Source organism: Tasmannia lanceolata, unplaced genomic scaffold (genome assembly GCF_043159265.1).
Source record: "Tasmannia lanceolata isolate RefF3 unplaced genomic scaffold, GAP_Taslan_0.1 ptg000015l, whole genome shotgun sequence".
Taxonomy (NCBI): domain Eukaryota; kingdom Viridiplantae; phylum Streptophyta; class Magnoliopsida; order Canellales; family Winteraceae; genus Tasmannia; species Tasmannia lanceolata.
Genome location: NW_027518692.1, coordinates 63811552 through 63821579, shown reverse-complemented (window position 1 = coordinate 63821579; position 10028 = coordinate 63811552). Strand labels below are relative to the sequence as shown.

At 37.6% G+C, this 10028-nt stretch overlaps 1 long non-coding RNA gene and 6 other non-coding genes across 7 annotated transcripts; all 7 read left to right on the top strand.

Moving 5' to 3' along the window:
* The first annotated feature begins 1905 nt into the window (after window positions 1-1905).
* On the top strand, window positions 1906-4658 carry LOC143893004 (uncharacterized). Its single transcript, XR_013255677.1, has 2 exons — window positions 1906-2478; window positions 4257-4658. It is a non-coding gene; the product is annotated as an uncharacterized LOC143893004 (long non-coding RNA).
* On the top strand, window positions 2349-2493 carry LOC143847665 (small nucleolar RNA snoR134). Its single transcript, XR_013235187.1, has one exon. It is a non-coding gene; the product is annotated as a small nucleolar RNA snoR134 (small nucleolar RNA).
* On the top strand, window positions 2758-2844 carry LOC143847664 (small nucleolar RNA U36a). Its single transcript, XR_013235186.1, has one exon. It is a non-coding gene; the product is annotated as a small nucleolar RNA U36a (small nucleolar RNA).
* Window positions 2979-3064, top strand: LOC143847617 (small nucleolar RNA Z223). Its single transcript, XR_013235144.1, has one exon. It is a non-coding gene; the product is annotated as a small nucleolar RNA Z223 (small nucleolar RNA).
* LOC143847619 (small nucleolar RNA Z278) lies at window positions 3464-3580 on the top strand. Its single transcript, XR_013235146.1, has one exon. It is a non-coding gene; the product is annotated as a small nucleolar RNA Z278 (small nucleolar RNA).
* Window positions 3703-3818, top strand: LOC143847620 (small nucleolar RNA Z278). The gene has a single exon (XR_013235147.1). It is a non-coding gene; the product is annotated as a small nucleolar RNA Z278 (small nucleolar RNA).
* On the top strand, window positions 4028-4133 carry LOC143847645 (small nucleolar RNA snoR97). Its single transcript, XR_013235170.1, has one exon. It is a non-coding gene; the product is annotated as a small nucleolar RNA snoR97 (small nucleolar RNA).
* Window positions 4659-10028: the final 5370 nt, after the last annotated feature.

Here is a 10028-nt window from a genome sequence, read left to right as displayed (position 1 = left end):
AATGGGTCTTAGGCAGGGTCGGGTTTCATATTAAAAAACCCAACTCAATCTTGATAGAGTGGGTTTAAATAAAAAAATCCCCATACCTAAAACCCGACTCAACTCGTGTAGGTGTACATGACTTTCTTAAATATCTAGGGGTGCAACTGGGGTTGGGTTCGGGTTGAGGGCTTGGGCAGCCCGACCCCGAGTGAATCCCGGCAATTTTTATCATCTTTTATTTTAGCGAGCTTAAAAAGTCAGGTTGGCTCGGGAAAAAAGGGTTCCTCAAGTTGAGTTGGCTCAAACCTCATCAGGTTAAAACTCGGGTTGGGTCGAGTAAATGGTTCCTCGGGTCAGGGTCGGGTTGGCCTCAACCCGGCCCGGCCCGACCGGAGTTTCACCCCTATAAATATCTCTTGAATACTGTATCATATTATTTTCCAATGCACTAATATAATTTTCTTCGTTCTTTGAGGTGATCATGTTTGTGATGTGAAAGTATATTTAACTTCTTGAAATTATACACTTGATGACATAAATTTAGAGATTTTTGGTGTGAATATTTGTCCTTTTTCTGCTGTCTTTAAAATTAGTCACTATCATACACTAAAAAATTAAAAACCGACATTTTTTTTTATGAGCAAGCTGGGGTTAGGCAAGACCCCCACCTAATTAAAATTAAAACCTACATGACCCGGCACGACATGAGAAACTATCTTGGGCAGGGTCGGGTTTACAAATCTTGGGCTTTCTTATAAAAAGTTAGACCAGACCTGATAATTTCTCAGCTCGGGTAAGGTTTTCAAAAACCCAACCTGCCCGTCTCGAGTTGCAACCCTATTGCCAAGCATGTAGAAATGATTGAGTCCGTTGATTCAACAACGTGCCACTCATTGCTATCCACTCCACATTGAATGGATGATCCTAGCCCCCTACTTTAGTCCTCATTTGCTGTTTTATCATTTGGGCACAAGATGGTGTGCGATAGCTGAAAAGCATAAAAAAAAAAAACTCTATTTATTTTCCCTGTATTCACCTACTTCTCTTTCTCTCCTTGTTATTGCCTCTGAGTTCTCTCCTATTCACATCACCCTTGCCCCACTGCCACCATTCAATAAACACAGGGGTGTTAACAGATCCACCTATGCTCATTCACAATCCATTCAAATCTCTTATCGGTCGGATTGATTCACAGGGTTCTTCAAATCCTACTTCCTTTGTGTCTTAGTCACTAGCCATCCATAATTGCACCGTCCAACGGAGTGTCTCAATAGGTCCTACTTACATTTTACACAGTTAAAATTTTCAAAAGTGTGCGAATGACGAGTAGCTGCTACGGTGAGCCGCAACAACTGACAATGCAATAGGCTAGGGATGTAGAGTCAATGGTTTGAGAAGGAAGAGAAGAGGAGATTAATGAAATTTTTTTTACTAAAAACAATAATCTTTCAAAAAGAAAAGGGAAAAATACAGATACACCCCATTGACTTTCTGATATTTTCAACTCTAATACTGACTTTTAAAAGTCACCAACTACACCCCATGAGGTTTCAATTTGTATGAGGTAGAAACTCTCAGATCAAAGGGTTAGGAAGATCCTATGGAGATGATTTTTTGGACACACACCTTATCCATGTTAAGGGCCATCAAAATGAACATTTTGGATCATCCAAACAACGTGGGTTCATTGTGTTTTTGGTAGTGTTTTGATTCCGGTATGGGTTTGGATCAATTGATAATAATTTCGGTTCATACGGTAAATGTGTCCATGGATTCTAGTAACTTGTCTAGATCTCTTTCGTTTTAGGTTCACATTGAAAAAAAAGACAAGCCACAGCAAAACCCTCGTCTGTGTTTCAATATTTTAAATGGAAAGAAAGTAACAAAAAAAACTGCTAAAAAAAGTTGTCTAGGGTACCTTAGAAAATTTAAGGATTCGTCGGATCGATATGGTGTGATTTAGAGTTGTCTAGGGTACCTATTAACCCATTCCAATATCTGTAATTACAAACTCATCCTTATCAAAATTATCACAAAAATAGAAACTAACCAGCTGGCATTTTTAGGGTTAGGGTTACGGGTTCAGACTTAGAGTTCTATAAATACCGAAGCGCTACCCTCACTTCCTTCACGCCTCATTTGATTTCCTTCTCGTTTGGGCCCTAATGGTCTCTCTGATATATGCTTCGTACTCGTTTATACTTTCTCGTGTAGGGTTTATGGTGGTTTAGGGTTTTATGGGTCAGAGATGCTTGGGTTCCTGTGTTTTACCCTATAATTTGTGCATCGTTTCGATCCCGTCAGAGGGTCCAAACGACGATTCCCTCATACTTTCTAAGGTTTCTGTTACTGTATTTTATTCTGTATTGCATGAGCACCCCAGGCTTCTCCTAGTTTTTGATGATGAAGATGAAAGCCCCAATGCTCGTGCTAAAGCAATTCGCCGTTCAGTGTTGCAGTTTAGCATCATTTCTCCAATGGCTGATCTGTGTCAATGTAACGGCTATATTTTGCTCATCCCTCTTCTTTTTTATTTCTCTATGCATCTTACTGCCTCTCCTCACCTTTAGCCTTTTGCGATTTTAATGCACAAAGAGCTTAGTCATGGAGGCAAATATTGAAATCGGTGGGTTTCACGTGGGGGCTTTCTCTTCCTATGACTTTGCCTCTAAAATTCTCCGCCATATCCAAGATTTCCAACATATTCCTAAAATTTCGGTTCTTAAAAGATCGTTTATTTTTCAGATCTCAAAGTAGTACATTTGCATCTGATATTGGCAATGATTAAATATTTATCCGCGCTTCTGAGAATGATCTATGAAGCATAAAAGAAACGATGGTTGAATTTCTTGATATGAGCCAAATCTAATCACTCACATACTTTTTCTTATATAGGATACTGCTGTTTAACTTTCAGCTTGATTTGAACATTTGAAATTCTCTTTCCAATTCTTGTTTTAGGTTCTCTCTCTCTCTCTCTCTCTGCAATGTTTGTGAATTGGCGGTGATGATTTTTACAGCTATGCCAGTTCTGCTTCAGAAAATTCTTGATTGAGAACGCTGATATAAATCTGAGCCATTTTTTCATTTGGGTTCCATGTTATTGTTCCATTTTCCGTTTTTCATACTGCTTTTTGTAATTAATCTAAAATTTGCTAGAAACATCAAACATACATGTTCCTTCTTTCTGTGACTAAATGTCTAAATCAAAAGTCACCAGGCAAAAGATTTTCCTTTACATTTGAAATTAATTGTCCATTTAAGTTAGGGATTCAACTATCGGAAGTTGATAAGGAAGGGTATCTCAATCCCCCAAAACATATTTTATATGTGACATCATATACACTTTTCTTCTTTTATCTTCTATTGCTTGGTTCCAAAATTGGTTTTTTTTTCCTTCCTTCCAAAAAAAATTGTTTTTCCAATGTAATTGTTATTTCTTATCTTCATAGATTGATTTAGAACAAGTTTTTTCTCAGCTGCTGGTGATGATACATCCAAGTTTTTTAGGTGTAGCTGGCTTCAAGCCCCTGTTTTTACAGGGAGAACCTACTTGGAGCTACTACATTCATATGACATCATTGGATCCTTCTGAAGCACTAGCTTTATTACTGTTTTTCATTTTATTTTTACATTCATATGACATCATTGGATCATTCTTGCTTATGAACTAAAAGCTTTAGAGGTTTTTTCACCAATACTCTTTATCTCTTTGTCAATGCCAATGAGGATATGTCCATGTATTTGGAGGTGTAGTAAATCCAAGACCCTGTTTACAGGGTGAACCTACTTGGCCTAGCTACATTTCACTTGACATCAATGGATCTAGCTGAGGCTATTGATTGAAGAAAACCCTTCATACATGAGAACTTTTATGTTGAAAGTTGATTGTATGATGGTGAAATTAGATTTCTTGCTTAAATATAATTCAGTTTTATCCGTACTTAGTTTTTCATCTTGGAAAAATGTTCTTCAATTCAGCTGTATAATTTGCCGTTTGTAAGCTGTTTTCTGTCACATGAGTTTTAACTATTCTTCTGCCCTAAATGCCTGGTGGGCATGAAGGCTGAAAAAACTCAAAATTGCGTGTTGTCATCAGCTTCTTCTCTTATCTATCGACGAGATTGGAGTTAAATAACAGCACTAGATTGTTTAATTAATACAAGTCAAAACTCAAAAGTGCTAATTCCAAAATAAAACCATTGGTGTGCTTCGCCAAGGTCACACCGTTTGTTGTCTGCTGTAAACATTGTTGTTCTTTTTTTATTTTGCAGGTGTGTGCTTGTTAGTCTGTGAGATTGGACCTATTCTCATTCCTTGGGATGAGGCTTTCACAATGATCACTCAACTGTTGGTTCTGGCGAGGTGATAGGAAGAAATTTAGCAATAGCATACTCGGTTATTGCCAGGGTTAAAATCTGTCCTTTACCTTTTAAGAATAAAAATTGACATGGAATCTGCACTGCATTGTAAATTAGTAATATGTTTTCCTTGTAATTTGTCATCGTGACGAATGTACAAATTGTGTTTTTTGCCTTGGAGATTGAATGTACAAATTGTGTTTGTACCCGGGATTCACTTTTTACTTGTAATTTGCCTTGATCTAAGGTGCCTGTTTGGCTTATGATCAAGATCCTGTACTTCGACTGATGCTATGCTAAGTATAATTCGTAGAAGCAATGCTCTCGAGTGCTGTAGGGGAAGCTCTGTAGTTCAACTGATGCTTTGTGTAACGGATTAGAATTAATCTACACCTAACGTCTGGTAGCAGCTGTATGAATCGACTATGTTATAAGCGATTCGGAGTTGGATCAATAGAACGGATAAAATTCATTCCAAATTCTTGAAAGATTGCAGTTCAGTAACCTAGAGTGGGATTCTCAAATCTAGAACACATTTTATGTAGGACTTAGGACAGAATATAACCTGAGAGCACTCAGTGTTGTCTAATAAGGTTTTACAGTTATCCTTCTTAACTTAAAAAAAAAGATTTTACAGTTCTGAGCGAATTTTGATCAGGGGGTTGTGGGGTATTTCTCTAAATGGTCCTTCTACATTCAGGTAATCTGCAGGACTCCAAAAGGATCAGGAAATAGAAAATTCGACAACATGAAGAAACCGTGAGCTTGTATTGGTTTTGTTAAATCTGAGACAAATCTCTCAAAATGCTAGATTGATTTTTTGATTCTTTTTTAATTAATTCTCCTAGGGCTTGAAGAGAATAACCCGACATTTCTGATGAACCTACGGAAGTAGTTCTAATTGAAATTTGAAATTACAAGATCAGTCGATAGGTCTAATGTAGCAGAATTTCCGGGCTGAGAAACAAATCCGGAGATTTGAATGGTTGTTGGATCTTTACTCTCAAGACACATCTTTGTAGAGCCTTTCACAAATCTACTAGATCTAGATGAGAGGAAAACTCAGGAGGGTATTTTGGCTACAGTTTTGAAAGGATTCGAGCCAGGGATTTTGGCTCCAGGTTTGTAAGGATTCGAGGAAGGAAAAAGGAAAAACCTATTCGCATTTGGCTAACCATTATATGTCAGCAAGTTCGGAATTCTGAACTTTCCTGACATGTGTTCTCAGTTTGAACTGATCTGAATTAAAACTCAGCAGAATTTGATTTGATCACATTAAGAACACTTCTGAAATCATGTTAGGAAGCCTCTTGAGCTTCAGATCTGAAAAACACACCACAAACTCAGATATGTACCACAGATCTTGCTATTTTCGTGTATGAGGGAAACAGTAAGCCGTGGAGTCACTGATCTTGCATAGTTCGAGCAGCATTTGCATATAATTTTTCACATCATCTGAACTTCGAATTAAAGGATTGAAGATAACATACAGAACGAGAATTTCCATAGAAAATTCAGTTGAAAGCACCATGTAATCATATTGATCTTGCAACAGGATCTCAATCAAGGATATATTTGCATTGTCCTTGATCCTTGATTTTCTTTAAGTAAGCTTCGAATCTTCCGTGGAGACGCAAGAATGAACAAATATCTGATAAATCTTATATGAAACGAGGACAGGATAGAAAGAATATGAGAGAAAAGGTATGATTTCAGCCTGCCACTCTCTTCTCCAAATGAGAATCAAAAGAAAATTTTGCACAAGCAAAAAGATTCCCTCCAAGAAGGAATCTCAAATCCAACTTCAAACAAATTCAAATCTCCAAAAGAAAACTACATAAATGAAGACTTAAGGGCTTTATATCTGCCCATTACAATACCAAATGACTAGATTACCCCTTTTGTGCAAAATGACCATTAATGACTCTAAACTCTAAAAAATGAACAATTAAACAAGGAAAGTGATATTTACACCCCTTTTGATCACCAGGGACACCTAGCATCAGTGTATCAATGACTAAAAGGAGGCTAATGTACTTGCCGTCAGAAGAATCCAGAGGGTTTGATTGCCATGTACGCTGGCGCTAGGTGTCCCTGGTGATTGAAAGGGGATTGATGCTGTATCAAACTCCCGTTCTTGGAGGAACTCGTTATCAAGTTTCCTACTAGCTCATCGAAGTAGTGTGTCTCCCATGGTAAAAAACATAGATGCCCCCCCATGCTCTGTTTATGATGGTAACTACATAGTAATGTCCGTCTGTTCTAATGCCCACGATGCCCGTGGCCATGGCACGAAATGTGGGTGGAACAAGAATATGCAAATCATCCGTGAAGAACTATAAATATGCAAGTTGCTCCAGGATACCAAAGAAGCTAGATACACCTCATAATACTCCTCCTTGAGGGGTGTGATAGTTGTGGGTAGCACCAAGCCGTGATTATCCTCAATAAAGTCCTCTTCTTTCCTATATGCTCTGTTTTGTTGCTTGTAGATAGCTGGGAGATTAGGAGAAGAAGAAGTCAAAGAGAAAAAGACAAGCAAGGAAGATGGGGAAAAGATTAGAAGGGAGATTTGTGAGCAGTGTTTGGTTGCATGAGAAAATTAGAGGAAGATGTAGGGTGTCGTTATCAAAATATAAGGTGGAAGAGAGAGAAAGAGAGAAAAAGAATAAGACAAGAATCTTCTCCTAATTCCCCACACAAATTTCTCCATTTTGGTGAAAAAAGGGGAGAAAATTATGGGGGGGGGGGGGCATCTCCGCCACGTAGGAGCCACCTAGGATAAAAAGCAATAATGACGTCTAGAAGTTGTCTAGTGGTCAAAGGTTTAAATGACAACCAAACATGCTTAGGGGAGATCTTTGGAAGATCTCAAGCATTTGAAACTCCTACAATCCCCCCAAAATGAGCAACCAAACAGAGCAATAGGCATTCTTGTACTCATCTTCATTCGCTTGGCTAGTCTCAAGTACAGAAGAGTCACGTTCACCTTGAATTTTCATCCTCATAACAATGCAAGCCTTGGACAATAGCTAATACTTTTTGAATTAACTATTGACTGAGTAATAGTCCTACTGGATTGATGGGACCATCATAGGGTTCGTATTTTAATTTTTAATTAATTGTCTTTTAAGCTCCTAAAGTTGTAGGATGGATACAATCTCTTTTCTCGGCAATTGACGTTTAAAAATTGTCTCACAAGTGCATTAGCAAAATATGAAGTGATCAAGGCATTTAAGTTATTTGTAACTAATCGCTTAAGATGATAAGTGACTTCAAGCGCACACCTTGGAACTTAGTGTATTTGTTGTAGGAAAGGTAGTCTTAAGTCAATACGAATTTGAGATGAATTAGGATTTTTTCTGAAAAAAAAGTTGTTTATTTATAGTAATGCGAATATTATTTCTGTCTATATAGGCTATCGAGATTTGTGCCATCATGTATTGATAACGGGCCGACCGACATTGTTTTACACTTCTTTGATTGGATGTTGAGACTTGTTTGGGTATTTTAATAGCCTTTGAGAGCTGGTTAAAGCATATAAACAAGGTGAGTTAATCTCATTAACAAAACATGTTTGCATAGATAGCCGCGCATATAGAGTAGATATATGAATTGTAAATAGAAAAAGGGAAATGAAAAAAGATAGAGGGGGTGAATTTATCCTCAAGCAGTGATCCATTCTCACAAAGAAACCTTGAAAATGTCGGGGGGAATATCATTTCCCTAGAAAAAATGTGGATTGATAGAATATTTTGTACAACCCTTCCAATTGTTATTATGAATTTTCCAAATATTTGCTTCACTGGTTTGTTTCGAAGGAAATTATACAATGAACAAGCACACATGCTCGTATGCATTGTACGGCAGAAGTATCAAGGGCAGGATTATGAATACTAGCATATCCACTCGTTCATCATGTAATTTCTCTTATTTCGGAATCCAAATTTTGAAACGATTGTTAACATTTGGTTGAGCGAGAAAGGTAAGTGCTGTCTAGAAGGGAAGGGGTGGAAGGTCCGAATACAAAGGGCTGAAAAAATGACCCAAAAGCATTCTCGAGTCTCGACATAGGAAGGGGTGGGAGGTACCAAAACTAAAGGGTGAAAAAAATTGCCCTTTCTGTTATATTTTCATTTAAATCTTTTTGAGGACTAGTAAAAACGCACATGCACTGCACGTGCGTGAACAAAGGATTATCATCTGGAAATTATTTTTTGGGAACAATCAATTTATATTGTGGGAACAATCAATTTATATTGTGGCCCATTAATTGGACGGTTTGGATCATCCTATGGTGTAGGCCGTAAAATATTCAGTACAATTTTATATTTTTTGATAGGTAAGTTGGGGTTTTGCAGGGACCCCTACCGGCTTATTAAAAAATACTTCACTACATGGGCTTACACCATATATATTCTAATAAGAATTTTGTGACAAAGTCTGCAAACCAAAAACATATTTCTTACACTCCCTATTAAAAAAAAAAACAGTATTGTATACTGTATAACTTACACCATAGGATGATCCAAACCGTCCAATTGATGGGCCACATCGTAAATAGGGTGTTCCCAAAAAACACATTTCCATGCGATGATCCTTGCCCTGCAGTCTATAGAGGAATGGCATATTTAGGAAACATTTATTGGTTAGAGGTTTGTAATGATCCTATGGAAATGTATTTTGGCACACAACCTACTTACATTGTGGCCCATGAAATAGACAGTTTGGATCATCCTACGATGTAAGCCATGCAGTACTTTTAAAAAAAAAAAAAAAAGGGAAATGTTATCCGCACTGCTGTATTTTGATGAGGGCACTCCTTACTGTATTAAAAGTACGGTATGGCCCGCACCATAGGATGATCCAAACCATCCATTAGATGGGCCACAACCTATTTCACAACCTAAATAGGTTGTGGCCCAAAAATTATTTCCATAGTTTGATCATAACCCTCTGATCTATAGTGGGTTCGGATCAACCCTCTAACATTCAGATCGGAGGGTTAGGATCAACCTATGGAAGTGAATTTTGCGGCACAAGCTATTTAGGCTGTGGTCCATCTAATGGACAGTTTGGATCATCCTATGGTGCGGTCCATACCGTACTTTTAATAAAGTGAGGAGTGCCCCCATCAAAATATAGTAGTGCTGATAACATTTCCCAAAAAAATAGGAGTGCTCTCATCAAAATATAGTAGTGCTGATAACATTTCCCAAAAAAATACTCACTATCAGGAGTTACAGTATATAAAAACTCTCATAACCACAATATTTCCCTGTAAATCATGGGGAAACGGGTCAAACAAGCTGGGTCAAAATCACGGTGGGAATTTTATGGGTCATTGGGCTTGGACCCGCACCTGGCCCGCACACCCGCGGGTCAACCGGAATTTTGACGTTTTTTTGAAGAAATTTTATATATATATATAGATTTGCTAGCCACCTTTGGTAGTCTACTTGTCTGCTTTTAGCACATCCTTTGGAGTTGTGCGCAAAGGTGGAAAGGTGGCTAGCAATAAATAATAATCATGCAAAGTTTTAAATGAAAAATTACTAGAAAAAGTAGGAAAAGTAGCAAAATTATGAAAAAAATACCGAAAGAGTGACTAAAATATGACAATTACGGGAAAAAGTATAAAGAAAATTAACAAATTATGACAATTAGGGCAAAGAGACATAATAT